Here is a 27,120-nt window from a genome sequence, read left to right as displayed (position 1 = left end):
CTCAGATCCTTTACTTCAGTAAAAGTACTAATACAGCAATGTAAACATACTCCATTACAAGTAAAACTCCTGCATGAAAAATCCCACTACAGTAAAAGTACATAAGTATTATGAGCTTGATGTAGTTAAAGTATTGCAGTAAAAGTACATAAGTATTATGAGCTTGATGTAGTTAAAGTATTGCAGTAAAAGTACATAAGTATTATGAGCTTGATGTAGTTAAAGTATTGCAGTAAAAGTAGTGGTTTGGTCCCTCTGACTGATATATTATTATATATGACATCATTAGATTATTAATAGTGAAGCATCAGTGTTAGAGCAGCATGTTACTGTTGTAGCTGCTGGAGGTGGAGCTAGTTTACACTACTTTATATACAGTTAGCTAGTTTAGTCCAGTGGTTCCCAACCTAGGGGTCGGGCCCCTCCAAAGGGTCGGCAGATAAATCTGAGGGGTGGTGAGATGATTAATGGGAGAGGAAAGAAGAAAAAACAAAGTTCTGATACACAAATCTGTTTTCAGTTTTTGGACTTTTTCTCTAATCTTTGATTTTTGCTGAAATATTGGATCATTTGAACATTTATTGAAATGAAAGCATGTGAGAAGTTTAGAGGGAAAAATCACTATTTGGTGGAGCTGTTAACAACTCATAGACATGTGAAATGTGACCCCGACTACACACTGCTTTTTGTAAGACGTCAAACGACAAAAAGGTTGGAAACCACTGGTTTCATCTTTAACAATGTGTTGTATTTTAAAAGCTTGTTATATTATCCAGTGTGTCAAATCTTCATCTGAAAAGTAACTAAAGCTGTCAAATAAATGTAGTGGAGTAGAAAGTACAATATTTCCCTCTGAAATGTAGTGGAGTGGAAGTATAAAGTACTTAAGTACAGTACTTGAGTAAATATACTTAGTTCCTTTCCACCACTGGTTAAGATACATGTATGATATGTGTTGTAAATATGGGTTTGATAATCAATTCTGTCAGTTTGGAAAGATTGATATTGTATCAGTAAGAGATGGATGATTATCCATGATTATAGATGTTATTTATTATTATTGCATTTGTATTGTAAACACTGATGTTTGGTAAATGGTCTAATGGTCCAATTTTCACTCATCTTTTCCATATGGAAAATAAATAAACCGTTAATTCTATGAATAATGAGGGCTGTGCTGTATTAAAATATTCAGAGCTGTTCAGAACATGAACACACACATTTCTGGTGCTCAATCATCAAGTTGAACCGAGTGTATTTAATCATTAGCGTCACTGAACTAAATATCAGCTTCTAGCAGTGCAGCTCCGCTTACTGGGGACTAAAAGTGCTGTTATATCAGCTCAGTTGTGTAACGTACAGTATGTTACTTAAAAGCTTATTAAAAGAATCAAGAGTTCATCCATCGACTATCATGATGGGATGAATCTGTTGCAGATCTGTTGGTTGCTGAACTGTTACACCATACTTATAAGCAAGTTTCAGACTGAGAATCTGAAAGTGTTATGAAGACTGATGTGTTCACTGATGTGGATTTTAAAGAAAAAAAATACAAACTACACAGTCAGTGACTACAGATCTTTGAACTGAACAAAATGATATGAATCAACAAAGGGAGTCATAAGCTCCATCTTCAGTTTTTTAAACGATTATTAATATATAAAATGTTCATTAATGCAATGGATGCATGAACAAAGAAGAAGACACAGCACTCGGAAACAGACTCTGACAAGCCACACGAAGGTGATATTTATGCTTTATTGGAAGTTTTTTACAGTTACAATAAAAAAGACTTTAAGGATGAGGTCTTAATGGTTGGTTTGGCAAATGTATGTGTGGTAAAACCACCCCACCTCCATTAAAGAGCAGCGCAAACACGCTTCCTTAAGCTTTTCTTTGGGAATCATCTGACACTGTCTCCTGCTCAGTGGGTGATGGGACTATAATTCACCCCAATAACTCCTGAAGAGTCAAAGAAGCTCCTCTCACCCTCTCATAATCAAAGCTGCATATCCCAGTTCCAATCAAACTGATTCTAAGCAGGTTTTGAGTATGTGGTGTGTTCACACAGGAAAATGACATGATTATGTATACTCAAAAGATCCATGCCTGCTAGAAAACACTTGATATCTGAGTGTGCTTTTAATGGACTCATTGTCCTACGATGCAAAGCAGAAAGGAAACGGAGGAGCTTTTCACAGCTGCAAAAAAATAAAATAAATTGCAGATGGTGGCTTAACATTCAACATTTTTCTTTCTATTTGTTAAATTTAAATGTCAGTGGCATTTGAATTACGTCATATTGTTATTGTTTTCCTGTCAGTACAAAACAGCAGTGTGTTGAGTCATTATACTAACTGTGAAAACAGTAGGCTAGAAAGGTTAGTACATACTGTAAACAATGAGTATGTAGTATAGATCTGGGACACAGACTGAGTTTGTGTTTACAGTGAAGCCCCGCCCCCTCCTGACCTCACCTGACCCTCCTGTTGGATTATATAATCAGCAGTGTGAGCTGGCAGTGAGGGTGAGGAGACGCCATGTGCCAAGCTCGGTTTGCATAGCATTAGTGAAATGGTCCAACATAACCCCCCAATAATTACACATTTTGGTGGGAATGGGTTGCAAACATTCTAATTACAATTAAAGGGGTCATATTCTGCATATTTCTGGGGCTATATTTATAATATTTATATTCTGGGGCTCCACTGAAATATCTTTGCATGATTTACAATTAAAAACTTATTTATCTTCTACTGGCCCTTTATGCAGCCCCTCAGTTCAGCCTCTGTCTGAAACAGGCCGTTTTAGCTCCTGTCTCTTTAAGGCCCCGCCTCCTGATGAGCCCACTCTGTTCTGATTGGTCAGCTTCAGGAAGCTTCCTCTGTCTCCGGAGGCTACGTAAACAAACTATAGTGGCAGGATTTCACTTCTTTTTCTTCTCCTTTACTCCAAATGTCAACTTGCCACAGCCATCTGTACATGTTGGAGCTGAATCAGATCTGAAATATGAGAGTGGACAACGTCAACAACACATGGATACACCTTAGCAACCACCTTAGGAACCAAGGCAACGCACAGTGTGTAGAAGAAAACATTGCATTCAAGCGTGTACAGCAGGTTGAGGCCCTGGCTTTTGACTTGTTGGCTCATTTATCAACAGTGAAAATAATTGTTAGTTGTAGCCCTAGATAATTATCAAGTTTCTTATCTAACTCTCTGCAATGAGCATATTCCCCCAAAATGTTAAGCTTTTCCATTTTTCCTCCAGTCTCTAAGAAAAGGGACAACTGTAGCATACTGCTAACTCTCACAGATGCCCCTTCAGTAAAAGGAGTACCTGGAAGTCGTGCCCATAATTCATGCAAGGTATCATGGAGCAGGAATAAGGTGGATACTACTGTTAAATAATCCAGGAAACTATTATGTTTCTATGTTGAGAAAGATGAAGGAGATCATTTAAGGGGACATATTATGTTTTTTCCTTTTCCTGTTCTGATTGGCCAGCTTCAGGAAACCATGTAAGAGTTTTGTTAAGTTACCGCTGATGCAAACCCAACATTTGCTGCTTTACTGCTTCAAACTTCAAACTTTTAAACGACTAAATAACCAGAGACTTTTATTGTGAAGATTTTACAGGAAATGAAACCTGATCCTCACCAAATTAGCGGAGCTTCATTAGCGGCGCTAAAAACCGGTCAACACAACAAGATCTAGAAATATTTGGAGCTCTTTGTTGAGCGGCTCAGTTAGAAATAACGCAGGGAGGAATAACACAAGCAGAAACAGACACAGTGATGATGATGTTTGATGAAGAGCCGCACATCTTCAAATGGTAAACCACTTATCTTACTTTACCCTGCTGTGTAATGGAGTCATGGCTTGGCGTCACCCCATATGTGGGTTACTCTACAGGTGCATCTAATCAATGATCTAGGGCTTGATTGAACACCCATGAAGCCAATTGCCTGCAGATCAAGTCATTACAAACACATTAGGATAATACAATTCTATAGCATCAACACATTCTCATACACATACTGATATTAACACCTACTAATGTTAGCTTTTACACTGGGAATGACTTGATCTGCAGGCTTCATGAGTGTTCAATCAAGCCCTGGATCATGTAGAGTAACCCACATATAGGCTGACTCATCACGCCTCGTTTTGCACCGAGGAAAGTCCAACATGGACTGAAATGTTTGCTCTCTATACACGTTTTTTCACTGTCTGTACAGCCCTGTAATGTAAATAATACAAATATTTTAAATCCAGACCCCAGTATGTTTTTTTTTATTTGTTTTTTTCTTGTTCTCTGTGTATGAGTCCTTCTTTGCGACACATAAATCAAGGGTGGACAAAGCAGCAAAAAGAAAATAGAGACAAATAATAGAAAGATATAAAAATAAATGACAACTTATCAGTTTATACTTTACAGGTGCAGAGGTGCAAAACACACCAGCAAAACTGAAAACATAAGATTTTAGAAAACACATTAAATATCTGGCATTACGGCCTTTTTTGAGTCATTTTTATAAACATATTTTAAACATATCTGTGATATTTTATTCACCAGAAGTTGTTTAGATTTTTCTAAATCCATCTCTCCGTACAGCCCAGATTCCCCTCTGTCCTCCAGCAGACTGTCTCTGAAGCTATTTACATAAAACTAGCATTAATAATGAACATCCATTTCGATTGGCTGGAGGTGTGGCCCCAACCTTCACCCACAACCAAGTGGAATACAACCTAATGAATAATGCAGCATGTTACCTGCAGTAATGTCTGCAGCTGGAGACATAAGACAGTTTATAACATCTATGAAGCGAAGTCTGATCCTGAATGAAGGGAAGAAGCTGCTGCTGCACAGTTGAGACTCAACAGGATGTTTCACGACGGTGAGATTGTGTCTAAGGTCCTGAGATCAGATCACTCAGACCACCGACTACAGAAGAGTAATTTTACAGCACTGGCGGACCGACCGTCATCCATCTCAAAGATCGGTTTTATTGTTTTCCACCACACCAGCCCTTTAAAAGAAAACTGTGAAATGTGATTAAAACTTTCAGCAACTGAAAGGAATTTATCTCCTTGAAGAACATAAATGCTTTAAGAAAACACAGCCAACTTTGTTAGTACTTTTCTACACACACACACCAACATTAACACATAAACACACACTCCTCCCTCAGCAATAATCCACATCCGTAATTGTGTTTGGCTGCATTCAGTATCTTTATTTATCCTCATCTGCTGCTTTCTGCCTTCAGCATCGCCCTTCATTAACTCTCCTCCAAAGTCGTCAACGAGGCACAAAAAGCAAAACTCCTGTTTCCCAGAGAGGCTGAATAGACCTTAACTAGAGAAAAAAAGCACTTTAAACTCGAAAGACAAACAGGAAGTCAACGTGAACGCAGCACAAACAGCTGCTCGTTTGTGTCTTCCTGCCTCTCGATCAGCGCTGTCGGGAGAAATCGTCGTATTTGTGAGGAGTCTTTTGCATTGAATTTATTCTGTAACCTCGCAGCTCTGATTGAGCTTTCACTGCCTGATGTTGAAAAAAGGGAAACTGGAGAGGTCTTTCTGCTTCCGCTGAAAACCCACTTCAGGCTTTCTTTACATTCAGAGTGTCTTCTTCTTCTCGCCATTTTCTGTTGGAGTACAAAGCCTCCTCTGATTTCAGACAGACACCATCTTCTCGCTTCACAGCTATCAAAGACACTTGAAGTTTTTTTTTCTTTTTAACTGTCGGCATCTTGTTGTCAAACTAAACTCCAGTCCTGTGAGCTCCACCTGCACACGGTTCAGTTTTATGAAGCCCACTAGCTGCAGGGCTCTGTAGATGTTGATTAGTGGGTTGGTCTCTCCATCCAACACTTTGGTAAATAATTAAATATTTCTGGAACTTGGATGGATGAATGTGAACTTTTGTACAGACAGACATGTTCTCCAGCAGAGGAAACATGATGAATGTGGAATGTTTACTTGTCAAACAGTCAAATTAATGACAGAAAACCTCCAAAACTATAAGACTGAACACTTTAAAAAACATGCTAAAGCTACTTGAAAGTTTTTTTGAAACTTTATAGATTCAACAATGTAGGTCGAATTAATCAACAAAACAAGATGTAAGGTCGACAGAATATCTTTCCCTCCAGTTCACTGAGAGCTTTGTGTCATTTGTGTAAAATTGTGGCAGTTTAGGCAAACAGTATCCCATATTTTATTATTATGAACTCGAGAAATATATGGAAAAAAGAAACAGATCATGGACAGTTATTTTATTAAAATTCAACTTGGCTTCTTAAGTTAATGATAGATAATAATGAAATCAAGTTTAGGGGTATCTCATTAGGAATACCACAGCATGTTACACCAGCAGGCTAAATGCTAAGTAGACACGTCTTAACATGCTAACGAGGTAAATACACAACAAGACGATGTCAGTCAAAGCTCAAACGATGGAAAACCATGTGGAAAATGATGTGATGGAAATATGACATTTCTGTTAGTTTCATGTGTTCATTTGAGGAACATTACAGTCTCCTCATCATCGCTCCACACAGATCTGATGTTTTCAGCTCTTCAGTGTTTAAATCACATGCTTCATGTACATCATCGTTTATTCATTAAGTCTGCTTACATTTGCACTTTGTCACATTTTGCTTTTATCAGTTCACCAACTTTTCCCCTGAGTGTGAAAACTTTTTTGTGATATTTTGAGAATTTCTCAAAATTTTGCTGTTTTTTAAGCACAAATTCGAAATATGTACAAAAACAGGTGGATTGAAACACACCCAGTACTAAATATAAGTATCCTGACATGTTGAATTTTGTTTACTGGGCGAACTCATAAACTTTTATTTGCCAAGAAATAATACCAGAACTTAGCTTCTCCTAAAACCACATATAGTGTTAGTAGATGTATATTTGATATTTGGACAGAGCCAGGCTAGCTGTTTCCCTCTGCTTCCAGTCTTTATGCTAAGCTAAGCTAAGCTAACCACATCATGACTCCAGCACCTCACACAGGTTCATTTCATATACAATGTTAGTTTAGGATCTACAATAATAACAGCAGTATCGGTGTGTCTCATTTATTTACTGTAGGTGTTTCATATGAAGAGCTGGCATGTTGTATCGCACTAACATATGGAGTTCATGTTACAGTAATTATTACAGTACAGTCATGGTCGACTCGTCCTTTGTGTGTTTCCTCCCAGCTGCCTATGAAGTGGCCTCTCTGTGTTTCATTGTGACTGGCTGTGCATCCGCGGCAGCAGCTTTTTTTCTCATCTGGCTGAATTTTAATTAGCGCTACATTCTTGAAGATCCACATTTTAATGAACAAAACCTCGTGCGTGTCAACGCCGCTCCTATTGCTCGCTCCGATTGCACATTAGAAAAGGAAACTTAATTAAAAAGATATCACAAAAGGCTGTCGGGCTAAACCCGCCTTTTCAATTACACTTTCTTTGTAGGTTTAAAGCTCTCAATCAGCAAATATCCCAACGGCCGCCTCATCCTGAGCGCTCGCTATCTGTGTTTTCCTGCTGATGGTTCAATGACCAGAGATGTGCAGGTCTGAGCCGCAGTCTGTGTGTAATAGAGAATAATAACATATTATCACCTTGACTGTTCACCACCATCAATCAACTTTTATCTGCTTTCATTTTTATCTGCTTTTATATGTTAAATATGTGTGTAAAATTGTAAACAACCAATTTATTTTCAGGTTTTACAGCAAAGTCTTTCTGTTTATCTTAAAGGTGTATAAAACATTGAAAGCTTTTCCTTCCTCCTTGAAAATGTGATGCCTTTCAGATGTTTAGAAAACCGCTTTTCTTTGCATCAACTTGCTGTTTATTTCTTTTTTATTCCTCCTAATTGCTGCTCAACACTTCAATGGTGTCAAAAACAGTGAGAAAAGATAAAACTCACAGAAGGTGATGAGGAAAACAGGCCCAGATCTCATTAAGTGGTCAGAATTTCTTTCTCTTTTCATTAATCGTAAGTACGGATGCGAATTTAAAGCAGTTTTCTTATTCTGTTAATACGTTAACAATCAATAATTGATCAGACGCTCCACCACTACTGTTGTGGCTGTAAAACGGAGGGTAAACTGTTTCACACAACACCAGCACAATGACTGGATTCACTGATTTGATTCATTCGGTCTGATAACATTTGGAAAGTTCATTTGGAAAGGGGGTTTAATTATTTAACCCCCCGTCAAGTTAGCTAACTTCTGGTTAGCTCTCTGCTAACTGAAGTCTGCATATGTGCGTTCAGTGCGGGAATGTAAAACCCGACACCAGATTAAAAACTCTGTAGTAGTGTAGTGTGAAATACAGAGAGATTAATCTGGCAGTGATGAACTTGTTCGGCGAGGCCTTGAATGTAACGGACGTTCATTTATATGAAAAAGTTCCGTACTGTGGATTTATATAACACAAAATAATGACTTCATTTAAATTTAAAGTAGTATTAGTTATAATAGTATTAAACACAGCAAACAGCTGCACAACTTCCAGCTTCATTAGACGACATCAGTTAGATCAGACGTTAGATGTGTTGCACAAATCTAACAATTCAAACAAATTTCACCCATTTTTCTTCAATCAAAAGTGCTGCAGCCTTCAACAGTAAATAACCTTTAACGTTATCAAATAAACATAAAACAGGTTCATCTCCCTCCAGTGGGTCAGTCTGACTGGTTTCTTGTTCCTCCCACTGGTTTCCTGTCGTCTCTCAACTGTTGAGATGAAATGTCCCCAAAAATAAAAAAAAACACCAACACTTCATCCTTGTCCTCTGCAACGCTGGTTAATATATTTTTAATTGATTAAATTATTAACAACAATTAATTGATACTTGATTAATCATTGACTAACTGGTAGGCTACCAGTTAAACTCCAGTTTCTCTCTCTGTCTGTGGTTTAATCATCACAGGTGTCTCACCTCAGACTTACTTCTGAATTTGAATGAATTTATTTCTAATCAAAGGTGTCTCATCTGTCATGAGGCGTCTATAGTCTGCTAACACTCTGGAACAGGAAGTGTTATTTTCTATATCACCTGTAGGTTTTCTGTTGTTTGATATATATATATATATATATATATATATATATAGATGAAAGTGTCTTGTCTTGGGCAACATACTGAAGATACTGCTGTGTGAGTGTAGGTGTGAATGAGTGAAATGCAGCCATATTACAAAGACAATTCATTTCATTACTATTATTTGTTCCCAGCAAGTTATCATAGTGGAGCACAGACACACATCTTAATAAAATATATAATGTAAGTAATACAGATAATACATTGTTTTTAATGAATTGTTACATAGTTTTGTCTTTTATGAATAAATAATAAATATAATATATAAGTAATCATTATGCATGTTTTTTATTTTAGTGACCATTGTTCTGGCTCTATATATATTTTATATGTATTTACATATTTTATTCACTGTATCATTTTAGTTTTGTGTATCTTATTGTGTCGTTTACACTAAAGTAGAATAAAACTGGAAACTTCCCTTTAAACATTATAAGTGATTTGAGAATTGTGAGTCTCAATTTTATGACAGTTCACTAATGATTGACCAAGTTTGGTTGTTGTTATAATCAATAATTTATAGTACAGTAAATGTCATCTCTCGTATGTACAAAAAGTATCGACTCTACTGATTTGACACTGAGCTGTTGTTAACTTCAGTGATGGAAGTTAACAGTATTTTACAGTGAAAGAGACACAAACTGAATCCAAATGACTGTGATTCAGAGATTAGAAGAGTGAATCATGACTAAAAAAAGCAAAAAATATGTCGTGATTTGTCACACTCTAGTCAATTAAAGCATCGATGAAAAGATTCAGATAACTTATCACTGTGATATCTTACTTAAAAAGTCCTTTTGCCTTCATAAATTGGATTTTTAACTTTATATTTTTGCCACATAGACACATGTGTAGAGTCCTTGTGGTTTTATGTTGTTGGCTTGAAATGATTAATGAGTTCAAAATGTTAAAGATCCCTTCTTAAAGCTACAGTCACATCTCAGAGTCAACATGTTTGATGTGGACGTTTCCAGGGACAAATTACCAATTCAAGACAGGGCAGCCGCCGTTTCTTATTATTTTATTTTATGTTTTTTTGAAGTAATAAAACACCTGCAGTGCGACATTAAAGTGATATTCTAATAAGGAGCAGAAGCAGCAGAGGGAAGAGGTAGACAGGAAGCTGCGGAGTGAAAGCTGATTTGTGGAGGATGCCTCACAGCGGTGATCTCTCCTCCTCCTCCTCCTCTGCATCTCGTCAGGGTTTGATGTGGCAGAGCGAGCCGAGCCGAGCGGCGGCGGCGGCGAGCAGCCTCTGAGAGCAAAGAGAGAGAGAGAGAGAGAGAGAGAGAGAGAGAGAGAGAAGCTCATTTCAGGGCCGACTAATTTCTCCATTATAGGTGCACAATTATCCCAGTGTGACTGCGAACACAGATAGGAGGATATCAGAGAGATAAGAAGGAATGAGCAAGGCCTCGTTACTGAGAGAGAGAGAGAGAGAGACGAGGGGAGACGAGGGGAGACGGAGGGAGGGAGAATGCGAGTGAAGGAAGAGCGCTTTAGAAGTTTCTCATCTCTTAATTGCGATCAGCAAGGAGAGTTTAGCAGATTAATCTGCTCAAGGACGCAAACTGAGGCTGCTGTTTGTGAGACTCAAACACCTTCTGACATCTCTGTGCAGCACTGAAAAGAGCACAGAGTGACTTTAAAGGAGGAAATCTTTATTTCTAAATAGTCCTCAGCAGAGATACAACAGCACTGGTCATTTAATCAAAGGCTTAAAGGGGACATATCAGGCTTTTTGTGATTTTCTGTTGTTTATATACTGTTATGATGTTGGATGTTAAAAATGGTCAAAGTTCCATAAACCTGAGGTGAACATATGTAGAAATGCTGCCTGCAAGTCAAAAGCCAGGTCACATGACCTCCTCAAATACAGTATGTGGATGTGTGTTGTAGGGATGTGCAGAGAGTCCAGTATTTGTATTTGTATCTGTATTTGTTGAGGCAGCAAAATTATTTGTATTTGTATTTGAATAAAAGTGGTATTTAACATGTTTTTTTTTCTTCCCAAAAACAAATACATTCTTAAAATATTTGTATGAAACAAATATTCGTATAAAACACACTATTTGTGCTTTGCAGAATAATGTATTTGTATTCGGGCACACCCCTAAGTGTGTTCCCAACTTTGAAAAATGTAGAGCGGGACCCCGACTTTTAGCAACAGGAAGTTAAGAGACAGAACAGTAAATGGAACAAGTGAAAAAGGGTCGCTACAGAGCCGAAGTTAAATTGGAGACTCCAGCTGTGAGTCATGTAACTTTATCTATTGGAAAAAAATGATTGGCCCCCATACAGCTTGTCCCACTTTGCAAACTCTATTGAGGCTTGTCAGCATGGAAGCAGGTCTGTAACATGTGATGTATGTTTACAACAGACAGTTTTTGTAGTAATTTTTACCGTTTTAACCCATCACACTTGTTTTTTTTTAGTGAGCGTGTTCTCAGATCTCAGATGTGAGGACTGAAGGTCTCTCAGCCGCAAACAGCAGCAAAGTGTGTTTTCTATCATCTCAGGCATTAAAAAAGTGTAATAATAATAATTGCTGAAGAGTGCAGCAGTTTCCTTCCATTCCAGTTTAATATGCGTTGTTATTTAATGCCTCAGTTAGTTAAATGGATCGAGTCAGAGCTCTTTGTCTCTCTCTCTCTCTCTCTCTCTCTCTCTGTATAATGTTGTACAGTGGGACTCTGGATGTGGTCCATTTATAAAAAATCTGTTCAGTTGTGGTTTGATGAAGCTGCTGCCTGACAGTTTGCTGCAGGGCTCTTTTCAGACTGAAAGCAGATTTGTAAAACTTTATGGAGGTGAGAACAGTTTGATGTGCTGTTGTGCTGAGTTCAACACTTTTTTTTTAGAGAAAGAAGTGTAGCTGAGCATGTTTGGAGTATTAAATCCTATAAAATCAGAGCTTTTTTCAAACTTTTCTTTCAACATCCAAACCTCCTGTTGTCACATCTTTTCCACTGAGCTGAATCTCTCATCTGCTGCCGATGGCGTCTTAATGCCTGGGCGAATGAGGACCAGGGGCCTCACGAGACATGAAAAAAAACCCCCAAAAACCCCACAGTAAACACAATATAACTACCTGTGATGGGCAGATGGATGTGATGAGGAGTGAATCCTCTCGCTGTGCTTCAACATTCTTTGTAAAAGCGTGATTTACGTCGTTACATCGTGTTTGAACGATACCCAGCAGCATCAAAATCTTTCATCCAGCTTGATGGCTGTGTTTGCTTGTCAAAGTAAAGACCAAGCAGCAACCTCCGGGGCTGTAAAATGAAGCCAATGGAGAAGTGCCAAAAACTGCAGTTCCTTGAACGGCCACTTGAGGCTCCAAAAGCGAGTCAATCCCCATAGACCCCCATGTTAAAATGCCCAACTTTACAGCAGAAATAAACATGTTTACAGCCTGGTACAAACAACAGCCTCTTTGCCCATTTTTGATTGGCTGGGAGTTATGCAGCGTCACGCACTGCCAAGATGGCGACGGCCGGAGCGGCCCGCTTTGAGCTTCACAACCGCTCTTCAGAAACCAACGGGTGACATCACGGTAACTACGTCCATATTATTATACAGTCTATAGTAAAGACATTGAAAAGGACGACAAAAATATCACATGGACTCGGAGGAGGACTTTGTAGCAGTGAGATGAGTTGAACTACTCAAACGTGTTCCCTAATATGGACGTAGCTCCTTTTCCTCACCGCTCCAGTCACCAACACAAGCGGAGAGCGATCTTTCTCTAAACTTTCCTTTGTTAGAGTAAACTGTGGTCAACTATGCAGTGAGAAAGAGCGTGACACTCTTGATCGCTTCAGGGTCGACAGTATTGTTAAGGCGCCCTTGTCTGCTGCTTCAGTGTGTTTCACGTTCATCTAATGGAAATATTTTAGATGTTCTGTATTTTATACACACACACACTCTCAGCTCCAGTTTATGACTCTCATGAAATGCTTTTTCAAATCACAAAGCTAATCTGTTTTTTATGAAAGGTACATATTTGAAAAATCCAGGAGGCCATTAAACAACACTCACTTACAACCCCTTTAATCCACAAAGAGAGATTTGGATCTACTTGAGTAATTTAATAACTTTTAATCAGTAGGCTATCAAAGGACTTTAAATCAAACTCCATGATATAATGTGTCACTTTATTGTCTCAATTCTATTAAGTCAACATTAAGCCTCCTCGTTGTCGTGATATCTGAAAATAATGTTATAACTCATAAAATGTTACTTTGAAACTTTGATTTAATGAAGAAAGCAAAAAAATACAAAGGCACTGTGGATATACTGATTTATATATGCATATTTCCCTTGAAAAACATCCTTGAACTTATCAAATATGATGCTAAAGTGACTACAGCTGACAGATAAATGCAGTAAATAGTACAATCTTTTCCTCTAAAATGTTCTGAAAAGTCCCAAAAGAAGATAAAACAACTTAAAACTTCCTCTCCAGTTCTGGCCAGACCCCAGTTAGTGATGTCACAACAGGTATTTTCTCCTAGAGGTGTGATGGAAACGAACCTCTGTAACATCCAGATGTGGTTTTAATGCTCAGAGAGCAGCGCAGCAGCAGGTTTCTGTTGTTTCTGTATCTGCAGACATTTAAAGAAGCAAAAGAACTTAAACAACATTTTAAAAAGTACTTTTTAAAAAGACTCTTCTTCTCCTTCTGGTCTTTATTATAGATCACAAACTCTCCTGGGACCAATGTGCTGATGCTATTTTTAAGAAGAACCAACAGCACATTTACTGTCTTAGAAAACTCAACTTTTTTAACATTGATAACAAAATCTTTTATTGAAAGTATCCTTTATTATGAAGCTTAAGTTCAAGCAGGAAGACGATCTTATGTTGCTCATTCATTCTCCTTCCTCTCTCTCTGTCTCTTCTCCTGCTTCCTGTATCAGCTGATTAGTTAAACCAATCAGATTTCGCCATGATCTCTATCAGCCAATCATGTCTTAGCTGTCAAACTTTAAATCTCTTTGTTGCCGTCAGCTGTCATTTCAGTGTGATATCCTACTCTACTCGCAGATTCACTACCTCATTTATAAAAAAAAAAAAATACAATGAGATCACAGCGGAGTCTAATCGCCAAAGACTTTTCTTCTTTTTCTTTTTTTTCTTCATCGTCATTGTGCACATGTCAATAAAATAATTGTTCAGAAATTAGGGATTTTTCTTACAAGTGTGGTGTGCATTTATTTTGAAGGTTTGATTGGCAGGATGAGAATTTTCTGCAGGGTGAGACATGTCTGTCTTGCTCACAACTGTGTCATCAAAATTATGCAAGTTTTGGGCCTATTCACTTGAATTTCAATTAGTAAATTGAAAACTCTTGATGAGTTTGTGTGTAAAACAAATTAATTTCCTAATTTTCATCAAATCTATTTTTAGAAAAAGAAAGACTTTTAACCCACATGACCTGGTCAAAGTTTTATTGACATGTGTACTGTCAGGTGTGTAGAGACAATATGTAACTGCAGCTCATATATTTGAATGGAGAGTGTGAACGAACATTTACTGCTTCCACATAGTTTTAGATACAAACTTCATTTGAACTTTAAATGAGTCTCAAGACTTTGACCTACAAATCTTGAATTTACATGTTTTTTCTATCTTTTATTGTTTTTGAAATATGTTTATGATGTGTAGGTCTTAATGAGACGAATAATTGAGTTTTGGTTTGATCTCTCTACGACATTCCTACGGGCAGTGGCGGCCATTTTAGTTACATGGGTGGCGCTAGAGAGCACATTTTGGCACTTTGGGGGTTAATTTTTACATTTTATCAAATTTTTCACTAGACCTGATGTGCATGCCAAATTTGGTGAGTTTTTGAGCATGTTTAGGGGGTCAAATTAAGGGTTTAAGTGGCGTAATAATAAAGAAACAAACAAACAAACACAGGAAAAACCTATTGTTTTACAGTAGTCCTCTGCCTTTTTTGGCTCGGTCCCTAATTAAGAAAATTGTGAAGAACTGTGAGAAAATCATGGAGGAGCAGCAGGCTGACCTGGACCACCTGTTCCTGACCAGGTGACTGAGAGGTATGACAGGATACGTCCCATCAACTCCCCTCTGGTTGGAGGTATAGATACCCTCAGATCAGAACCAACTGAGCAAAAAACTAATTTATTCCCACAGCAATAACTCAGTAAAACAATATGTGGTAGCTATGGGGAGTCTGGGGAAATACATGAATGCAGAGGGGATGTGCAGTATTATCACTATTTATTTTTATTACAGTTGATGGTAAAGTTATTGACATGCACTTCACATATCTGCATGGACTGTGATGATATTTCTGATGGCTGATATTGATGATCTCTGTTTATTAATGTGTTGTTAATGTGTCTGTATGTTCTGTGCTTTACCACAAATTGCCTCTCGGAGGACATTAAAGTTTTCTAAGTCTTTAATTCTTTTAACTTGTGGATTTTTCAGGATTCTCGCAGCCGAGGTTTCCTACGAAGAATGCTTTCTTTCTTTCTTTCTTATGTTTCCTCCAATTAGGGAACCCTCCCAGGATGCAATGCAACATTTGTCTCCATTAGTAATGTAGGTTATGAGGAGAGAGCCGTGGATTCGGGGGGTAAAGCCCCGATGAAAACTTCTTGAAAGCCTCACGCAGAGATCCAATTACAATGCTGAGCTGTACAGTATGAGCGAGGGAAGCTGGAGAGAGAGAATCCCCTCGCTGCCCCGCAAAATAGCTCGTACTGCTGATTTCAGCAAACACTATAAATCAAACAAGTCTGAGCATCGATTAGCTCGGGCCGGCCATTATTCTGACTGATACTCGGCTAGCAGGGTGGGGTCACATAATCAGCTCTGAGACACATGAAGTCTGAGGAGGAACAGGAAGCAAGAAACAGCTCGCCGAGTCACCGTGGATACTGACAAACAGCTGTCTTTATCTTTTAATACACTCTTTATTTAAAAAAAAATCCATCTTTTCCTCATTCCTCTCACTAAGTGAAATATTAAAGGACAAGTTCGCAATTTTTCATGTGTCTTAAAACACTTAAAGGAGTCTTTGCCTCAATTTTTGACACTTTGAGTGAATCATTCCTGACCTTGTATGAATTATAATAATTCTGATGTGAACATGTTGGTTAAACTGACAGCAGGACGTCTTGTATAGCTGATGAGGACAATCTCACTTCTCCAACACTGTTTGTGTCAAGTAAGCATAAATGTTCTGCCTGCTGATGACTTTAAATCTGAATATAAAGGTGTGTGTGTGTGTTTGGACCCCCTCCCTGTCCTGACAGACCGGTGTGTTGCGGTTCAGCCTCCTCCTCCTCCTCCTCCTTCTCAAAGAACAAATCCCGAACAAGGACGAAGCGACGTCCTGTTTTTAATCCTCCTCTGTGTTATCTGTCAGCGCAGATGAACAGATCTGTAGCGACGGCGTCACGGCGAGCTGCAGCCATGCGTGGACAATCCGTGCTGAAACATAGAGTATGTTAGCATGCCAGTCGGTGGGATTATCGGGTCAGCATCGCTGTTTGTCAAATATTTGTTCCGGCTGTGTTGGACACAGAAAAACCATCCATCAAAAAAGAGAAAAAAGAAGAAATTAAAGCTCATGAAAAGAACATTAAAGTTGTAGCTGAAAACTATCAATGTGACAATAACTTTTAAAGATCATTTTCACATTAAAATTTGTTAAAATATTTTAAATAAGAATATTTGGAAAAATAGAAAAACAAATATCTGTCAAAAATTATGCTAAAGACGTAAAAATAGTAAATCCATATATCCTGTCTTATTATAACTTTCTATTTTAGTTTTTCATTTGTTTCATTATTGTTCCTGAAACTGTATCCTAGGATTGTATTTGTGCGTGTGTGTGTGTGTGTGCGTGCATGTGTGTGCGTGTGTATGTGCATGCGTGTGAATGTGTGTGTGTGTATGTGTGTGTGCGTGTGTGTGCGTGTGTATGTGCATGCATATGAATGTGTGTGTGTGTGTGTGTGTGTGTGCATGCGTGTGTGTGTGTGTTTGTGCATGCGTGTGCGTGTGTGTGTGTGCATGCGTGTGTGTGTGTGTGTGCGTGTGTGTGTGTGTGTGCGTGCGTGTGTGTGTGTGTGTGCGTGTGTGTGTGCGTGTGTGTCTGGTTTGTGGTCAGTGAGCCTGTACTTGGAGAGGATCTGTCTCTGCTTTCTATCTGACAGTAGAGATATTCTGTCATTTTATAATCTCTTTTAAGGGCCTGATAACATTCTGATCTACTTTGGCTTACAGTTTTTTCTTTCCAATGTTCCACATAAGTTTCTTTACATTGTGTTATAATTTGATTTACTCTGATTGGTGTTTGGCTCCATTTCTTCCTTTCTCTGTGTGTGTGTGTGTGTGTGTGTGTGTGTGTGTGTGTGTGTGTGATATTATTAGACCTCTGAGGGGGAAACAGGATGTATCAATCTACAGAAACAGAGCCGAGCCGAGGCCGGTCGCTCCCCTTTTTCCTGCCGCCACCGTGTGATGTGACTGGTGGCGTGAACCCGTTGACAGGTCAATTATTCCCCCGGCTGAATTACAGCATATAATATCTAACCCGGCAGTGGGAGCAGAGATGGAAACACCCTGCGGGTAAAACATGCCACTTACTATATATTGAATCCCCCCTTCCTGCCGCCATGTCTCCCCCCCCCCCCCCCCCCCCCCCGAAACGACAAAATCAAAGTTCACTCCTGGATACAGCGTCCGACAGCGAGTCCCTCCCCCCTGAAGAACAGCCGTCACACACTCATAAGTCAGCATTGTTGTTGTTTTCCTTCTTTTATTTGGGGGAGAAGTGCTGGCTCGAGCGTGTAATACTGCTGGATGGCTGCAGGCAGAGAGGTCAAAGGTCAGAGGGAAGTATGTGAGGGAAACTGGGCTGTTCGAGATCCGACCGGCTCTCGGATATTAATAAATACAGACATTCAAGAAAACAAACAAACAAGAAAACACAAAAGCACTCAGAGTAGAGTGGACAAAAAAGACCACAAAATACCTTTTATAGTACTGCTCCAACACAAATATAAATATTATTTAAAGATGAAAAATAACTCATATTTAATATATTTAAATATTCTAATTAAATATTCTTGAAAACCTGATTAAACCAAAAAAACAAAACCACAGAGACAAAAAAAATCATGCTCTTCACCTTCATGTGAGTCTCTCATAATCTCAAATATGAACAAAAATCTTAGGTGTAATTACCATCCCAAATAAAAATATGAAAGAATATATATATATAATTATATATATATATATATGTGTGTGTGTGTGTGTGTGTCTCCTGTGACAGCTGCTCCGCTTGAACTCTGAAACTCCGAAGTCGCTGTCGTCCTCTAATGCGACGGCTCGTCCTCTAATGTAGCGACAGTTTGAGGGGTTCAGCCTGGATTCCCAGGTAGGGCGAGGTGAAGCCGGGGCGGAGGCGGCCATGTTGGGGTCGGCCGGCCAGCTGGGAGGCAGAGCTGCTGCCTCAGATGGCTGTTTTTTTTTTGTTTTTTTTTAAAGCAAAGTGAGGGACAAATTTCCTGTCACACTTCCAAACTAAAGGTTCATATAGGAGATATAAGTAGAACACTCAGCTTTCTGTGCACATATATATATGTGTCACCCAGGCAAGGACAAGTTAGGCTATTAAGAAATGCCAGAGTTTTGCATGTGAGTAGTACAATACGAGCTGTTGGAGACCTTTTATGAAATCAAACTAAAACATTTAATTTAAGTTTTACAATGTTTTTGTCTTTATGTGCAGAATTTTTCAGTCCGGCACAAATCTCCATATCTTATGTACTGATAAAGCCGAACAAACACTTTAATTGATCTCATCACTCTGACTGTTTTGCTAATTGTAACTTTCCTGAATCAGTGTTTAGTTTAGTTGACTGATATCAAGTCGTGATGTCATGTTTTGTTTGTTCACATGACGGTGAATCTGCTCCACAGAGTTACACGCTACGTTTGCATCTCAACACTTCTGGTTCACACACAGGCCTGGACGTAGCTGAACCTGATGTCAGATATCTGTGCTAAAACATGATCAAAGTTCCAAAACTTGTAGAAATGCTCCCTGAGAGTCAAAAGTCAGGGCTTCAACCTGCTCTGAACACTTTTTTGCATGTGCCCATAAATGCCCGTCCATTCTGTAGCCTTGGTTGCTAAGGTTGTTGCTAGGTTGTTTTTTTTTCATGTGTCCGCATTGTCCACTCATTATTTTGATTGTACCAATGTATTTGAGAAAAAGAAGTGAAATCCTGCTCCTATAATTTGTTTATGAAGCCTATGGAGCCGGAGGAAGCTTCCTGAAGCTGACCAATCAGAACAGAGTGGGCTCATCAGGAGGCGGGGCTTAAAGAGACAGGAGCTAAAACGGCCTGTTTCAGACAGAGGCTGAACTGAGGGGCTGCATAAAGGACCAGTAGAAGATAAATAAGGAGGTTTCAACTGGAAATCATGCAAAGATATTCCAGTAGAGCCCCAGAATATAAATATACTCCTGGAAATGTGCAGAATATGTTTTCTTATCTGACCCTTAAGACACCAGAGAGCCTTGATGTGTCTGCTTCATATTTGTATTCTCTCAGGATTGCTGCTGTAGGACGATACATGTTCAGGCCCTCAGACAATAAAGAGTCTCATTTATTAATTTCTGCCTCCTATCTCACAAACATGGACGAAGGACAACCCCACCCAAATATTTTGCCCCTTTCTGCAACACGTCACGTTACAGAAGCTACAGCCGCTCTAACTGCTGTTTCACTGTGACTTTAAATCCTCTTAATGTAAATGTTAATGCAGTGAGCCTTGTTTCCTGTGGAGCTGGAAGAGTGATGGAGAGAAGAAATGAAAAGAGAAAAGGAGGAGAAGAGCCTTCATTATAAGCCACCAGCAGCAGCGACAAAGTTCACAGTTCAGTCCCATCTGAGCTTTAATTACAGTATTTATCAGTCGCTGGAGTCCTGCGCTCTCTGAATTGTTCCTTAGTGTCTCTACGTGTGAACTTCTGTGACTTGTGACAATGGAAATGTGCCGTTTTGTCATCGCGGGGTCGTCACCTCCGACAGGCAAACAAAGTGATTTTCCCATTAACAGGAAACACACACACACACACACACACACACACACACACACACTCCTCCAGGCCAGCGAACAGAATGAGCTGATTGACTTTCCTCTGTGTTAAAGCGAGAAGGAAGAGAGGTTTGGTTTGTTTGTGACCTCAACTGCCAGCTGATTTTTTTCCCGTCCCGGTTAAATCATCAGTGAGAAACATGTTGAAGCAGCGTCTCATCAATAGGATTGACTGTACACGTCGCTGAGGCTGACATGGAGAATCTGAGCATCACGTTCTGGAGTCACAGCTGCACAGTTTCACTCCATTTTGGCTCAATATTGGATCGTTCATGTCTCTGACTGCTTTGAAGCGCACGTTCTTTTTCCTCCATTTTACAGGAGTCAGATGTCGTCACATCACTTGTACCTGAACCCATTAAATCTCATGTTTTGAATCTGATGGATGTACTGTATGCATGTACTGTATTGACCTTGTCAGGGAATTCTACACTGTATGAATGTGCTGATCATGTAAAGGATTATTTCCATAGCTTCACCCCTGTATGACCCTCTATATATGCGCCTCTCTATATATGCGCCTCTCATCATGAACATAAGAAACATAAAGAAGGTAAATCTAGAATAGTGAAACATATCTGTACAGGGATGTAGGGAGGAGTTTAAGAATCCTATAACAGTGAACCGTGTACGTCAGAATATTCAAAGAGATTGTCAAACGTAGATCTGAATAAATGCTCATCTGTTCATATAAAAATAATAATATAGTACAAAAATATAATAAAAGAATACAGAATAATATAAGCACTAGCAAACTATAATTGAACACAATATCGTATGAGTGTGTTAGAGAGTAAGTAAAGTTTGTTATTGTGAGGAAGCCTGACTATAGTGGCTAGGAAGGTGGTAGGAGGCAGACTCAGACTCTTGTTGAATGAGTAAAAACTGATTTGTTCAGTCCAGTGAACCAAAAAACAAACAAAAAGGTGTCTCAAAAAATGAAATGAACACAAACAAAATCAAGTTAACTAGCTTAACTCAGGATAAAGCAAACTAAGGCATGATCACGTGCACACAGCTACATCTCTCCCCTTAAATAGGCCCTCCAATCTATCAGGCAGAACCATATTTATTGCAGGGGTGTCCTTTCCCTTATACCACCTGACATATGACAATGCTACTTGTATCAATCAACATTGTTCACACATCCACAACATCAACCCTCAACCTGAGCTAAAACAAGTACAAATCATATTGATACTAAACCAAACATTTAATGAAATAACATAAATCCCCCCTATACTTGGTCTAACCCAGTGACATCACTGATGATGTCACCAGGTGTATAAATACAGGAAGTAGTTGGGTGCCTTCTCCTTTTGTTTGTGGAGCACATGGTGGGTAAGTAACAAAGAAATAATTAACTAAACAATCACTGAACTTAATACTTGTCTGTGTTTTACTTTAACCAAATGTTGCTGGTATGTGAACTGTAACCAAACATAATGCAAACCACAAACAAACCCGGGATAGTACGTGTCTGCAAGTTACAGATTAATGCTGGATCTATGGCTAAAACAATTAAAAAGCATGGTTAAATTCATAAGCTATGTGGCATTGATGGTGAAGGTAGGGACAAATGGTGTGTTCTCACCCACTTTGTCACAGTTATGAACAAGACTTGCTCAGCAATACAAGAATAGCTGAATATATATAAGTAAAAAAAAAATGTGGGAACAATTTTAATGTAAATGCATGAAGTCATACTTTCACCTAAAAATGTCCAAATATATTTAAGCCTGTCTTTAATCATATCAGTGAATTGATATGATTTATTTGCTAGAATAACCACTGTCAGAATGTCCAAAGTCAAGATCAGATTCAGATCTTGACCCACCCTTTGCGAAATCTTCAAGTTCTTCAAAGTTGCATTCATGAAAACCACATTTAATCAACAATTAAATAAGAAAACAAGCATCCAAATGCTCGCAGTCTGCTTGGATCCTGATCATTGCTGCTACTGCTGCTATATTTCTTTTCTTTTTTTTTCTAGTCACCAAGGCCGGTCGAGGCGGCGATGCCTCCCTGCCGGTTAGTTGGTTATAGCTCTGGTCATGTTTTTTTAATCCTGCTTTAGAAAAGCTGTGTGAATGTGCTGTGAACAGGCAGCAGTGAAAGGCTGCCAGTCATTTCAGTGCACCCACATATTAAGGCGTGTGTGAATAACGTGCAGTGGCAGATGAAGTGGCTCCTCTTGTGCTCTTCTTTTCACTGCAAACACAAACTGACTGAATTCACTTCGATGACTCATTATCAAAGTTCAGTATAAGGTTACCGAGGCTTTAAACTCCCATGAAGGACCTGCTGCTGCTGCTGCTGCTGTTCAAACTGACTCATATGAGAAAATATTTCAAGTTCACATTTGGATGCAAATAGTTGAAAGCACTTTTCTGCCAATAACATCAGTCTTTCTCCCCGTAAAGAGATACTTAAAACTTAATACTTAAAAAGCCCTGTAAGCTTTAAAGGTTTCAACCTTCACAGAGAACAGCAGCTGCAGTGAATCTTGATACACAACTATGGATCCAAACATTGATCCAGTTTTATTTTGTAGTTATATTTATTAATCCTCAGGTACAACACACATTAGTTAAAATCAATATGATATAAAGTGCTGTGCAAAAGTTTCAGGCACTTCAGATGTTTAGGTTCTTCTCCTTAATGCAACGTCATCATGGAGGCGTCTGACAACGAGCCCAAACATCCAGCCAGAGTCATAAAGAACTATCCTCAGTCCTGCAACAGATGGTCTCTGATCTCAGCATCATGGAGTCAGTCTGGGATTAACATGATCTCCAAGATGCAAGAACAACCGACCTGCCGAGTACCTGAAACACTGAGCAGAACTGCTGCTGTTTTAAAGGCAAAGCCGCTCACAGCAAATAATGATTCACTTTAGGTTTCTGCTGTTTACTCAAAAACTATTAATAACATTATTTTTGAAAGTATCCTCACTTTACTTTTAGTTCTTAAAACTTTTGCACAGTTCTGTAAATGGGTCAGATTCAGCCAAAAGGCAAATTTTCATCTGCAGTGTTCCTGTGCAGGTTGATGTCTTACATTAAAATAAAACAAGACAAACAAGAAGTAGACAAAACAACATCAAAGCACATGTAAGAGGATACAGAGGATAAATGAATGGAAACCTGATGAATACCATTACAGAGCGGACATATTCAATCATCTGGTGGGAGGTTCATTTAAATGAGTCAGCACAAAAAGAATTATTGGTAAACTAATATTTTACACATACATAATATTTTATACATAATATTTACAATACAGTTTATTAACATAGGGGCTTTAATAAAGAGGTCACAACAGTCAGTGTGGGTTAACTGCCATATCTGGCTATTTATTAAAAACAAGAAATAAAATCCTAAAAGAAAGAAGAGGAGACAGTGGCACCACAGCCAGGAAACCAACTACCCACTGGTACCATACTGGAAATATCCTACGTGTGCAAAAAAGAACAAAACAAACCAAAACCAATAATTCAACTGAAACACCACACTAATAAAATGTGCCACCATCAACCATAACAACCTTTAAAAAAGTCAGTGGACTCCCAGTACACTGACCACACTGGCCATAGTAACAAAACTGCCTTTTCTGTTTAGCTGTTCAACCTATAATGAAAGTTACGGCAGACCCACTTTATAAAATTATTAAAAAGTACAGATGTGATTGACAGTTGGTTCACCTGCTGCTCTACTCAGCTCTGGGACCTGTGCTGAATCAAACTATTATTGCAATATTACACTGAGTTTAATGTTACTTGATTATGATACTTGCTATTTTAGCACAATTTAGCTAAAGTTGCTAATGTTAGCCCAAGTGTGCAGTGCTTGATGTTCCTAGTAAACTAGCATTAGCCTCTGTCCAAGGTAGTGGGGCGTGTCTCCAGAGCGTGGGAGGCAACACCCCACACTGCTTATTTGGAGGGTTTTGGTTCCAAATGGAAAAGATGGAGCCGACAAGAAGCTGCCGCCAGTTCACCACTGAAAACACTGGTTCCTAGCTGGATTCCATCTTGTGGTCCACCTGCATTGTTGCTGCCATCTCCTGGAAGATCCGGTCCTGTATCCGTAAAGCTGAGCAGAACCAGCCTGACCCAGTTAACAGTCCTATTAACACTCTGTATGTTCCAGACTGAAACAGACCCTCGCCTTCCTCCGTCAGTGCTTCTTGTGGCCCGCTATGGAGAGAGATGCTTCACCATCTGCCTGTACCCAGCTAGCTCACACATAGCTCTGGACTTCATCACAGGTCTTCCCCCATCTAACGGTAACACAATCATCCTCACCATAATTGACACATTTTCTAAATTGACTAACTTCACTCATCTCCCCAAGCTCCCATCCTCTGCTGGCATCCCACAATGGCATTCCCACTGATGCTATCTCAGACACAGGACCACAGTTTATGCCCCAGGTATGGAAGTCCTTCTGTTCAGCTCTTGGTATCAGTGTCAGTCTTTCCTCTGGATATCACCATCAGTATAACGGCCAGACTGAGCAGACTAACTAGGAGATGGAGTATGCACTACGGTGTGTAACTTCAACTAACCCTTGCTCCTGGAGTGCTCAGCTGCCCCGGGTTGAATATGCCCACAACACCCTCACCAACACTTCATCAGGTATGTCACCTTGCGAATGTGCCTTTGGTTACCAAACCCCCTTGTTCCCAGCCCAGGAGGTCAAGGTCATGGTCCCCTCTGTCCATGACCACCTGTGCCGTTATCGTCGTACTCAACGATAGGAGAGCCTGTGCTGCCCCTCGTCGTGCCTCCACCGAGGCCTGGTCCCAAGCCAAAGGCCAAAAGGTATGGTTCTCTTTGAGGGACATGCTATTGAAAGCGGCATCTAAAAAACACTTTTCCCCTGATTCATTGGTCTCTTTGAAACTGACTGTATCATTAACTCATCTGCTGTGTGCCTGAAACTCCCAGCCTCCCTCAGGATCCACCCTACCTTCCACGTATCCTTGATTAAACCTCTCTGCTTCAGTCCCTCGTCTCCTCCTGCAGCAGCTCCTCCTCCACCTCGGCTCATCGATGACATCTACGCTTCGAGCCATTTTTGCCTGCATTTATCTAGTTATCTTGTTGTGCCTGTTTTCACTAGCATGATGTTTTTTCTCCTCCGTCTGTTCTGACTCTGGTCCCATCTCATCAGCCCTACTTCCCTTATCTGGACCCTGCTCTACTCAGCTTCCTCACATCCTGCTTCAGACCCTGCTTACCTTTGCCCCAAACTCCCCTTGCCCCAGCCCGAGCCTCAGTTCCTAGCTACCAGCCCCAGCTTCCCCCCGCCGTTCAATTAAATACCTTATTCATCTTGTCCCTGTTTCCTTGCCTGAGTCTGCATTTGGGTTCTCTTGCTCAACAAGAATAATACTTAAAACATTTTAATTTAATTAAACATTGTAGGTTTAAACGCAGCAGGTGGAGACGCCTACGGCGATTAAAATGGTGTTCTCTATATTGTTCATGCTTTCTGATTTGATGCTCCAGTGATCAGACACCTGGAGTAAAAAACAATAAAGCACAGTTAAATGTAAAGAAACCACGTTGAAGGACTTCCAACTGTGAGACCAGTGTGCATGTAAATATATTTACTGGAGCTTCATCTGCTGCAAACATGCAACGCGTCACGCAGACTGACTGTAAATGGACACCATGGTGACACAGTGATGAGCAAAATAATCATATTTCATGCATCTCCGTCCTAACACGCTGCATCACGGGTCTATTTAAACGCAACGAGGAGGAAAAAAAAACTGAATCACACTGCTGCTGCACTGACCCATTAATGTATTTATTTCCCCGCCATCACAGGCACAAATGAAGATTAATGACACACAAAAAGAAAAAAGAAAAAAATGCAGTTAAAGAGCAAACCTCCATCATTACAGTGCAGAGTGTGTGTGTGTAAAACAGTGTGTGTAAGAATAAGGGTGGAGATAATAGTTGGAGGTTGCCTCTTTAACCAACAATGTTACATTTTCACTAACACACACACACACACACACAGAAAGCAAAAATCCAGACACTTTAATTCTGTTCTTCATCTTTATACACAAATCTACACTGTAAAAATCTGTTTCAACTTAAACATACTGGTACAAGTGGTGCAATAAGTATCTAAAATGTACTTAAAGCTGCACTAATATGTAGCATTTTCATGTTAACAATGGATCAAATGACCCACAAAGCATTCTCACCTTTTCTTTAGCCCCTTTTAGCTTCTAGTTCTCCTGATCTCCTGATGAGCCCGCTCTGTTCTGATTGGTCAGCTTCAGGAAGCTTCCTCCGGCTCCGGAGGCTACGTAAACAAACTATAGTAGCAGGATTTCACTTCTTTTTCTCCTTCTTTACTCCAAATATCAACTTCTCAAATCCATCCGTACATGTTGGAGCTGAATCACATCTGAAATATGAGAGTGGGAAACACATGGAAACGCCCTAGCAACCACCTTAGCAACCAAGACTACAGAACAGAGGGTTGTTTCTGAGCATGTGCAACAAGCTAACGTCAGCTCGTCAGCAAAACCATTGCAAACAGAGCGTTCAGTGCAGGGTTAGACCCTGACTTTTGACTTGCAGGCGCTATTTTTACATTCGTTCACCTCAAGTTCTTCTTCTTCTGTATCATCAATCAAGTAGCTCATCGATCATATGATCCTCTCCTTGCAGGTCGTAGCGGTTAGCGATCAGGTTATTAAGATATTAACATTATTTACACTCTTCAGTAATGATCACTAAACCTGCTGATTTTTACTCTACTTTTACTTAGTAAAAATTTAACCCAAATATGTCACATATAATCTATATTTTAGCAA

Source organism: Thunnus thynnus, chromosome 9 (genome assembly GCF_963924715.1).
Source record: "Thunnus thynnus chromosome 9, fThuThy2.1, whole genome shotgun sequence".
Lineage (NCBI taxonomy): Eukaryota > Metazoa > Chordata > Actinopteri > Scombriformes > Scombridae > Thunnus > Thunnus thynnus.
This window is presented reverse-complemented; position numbering follows the sequence as displayed.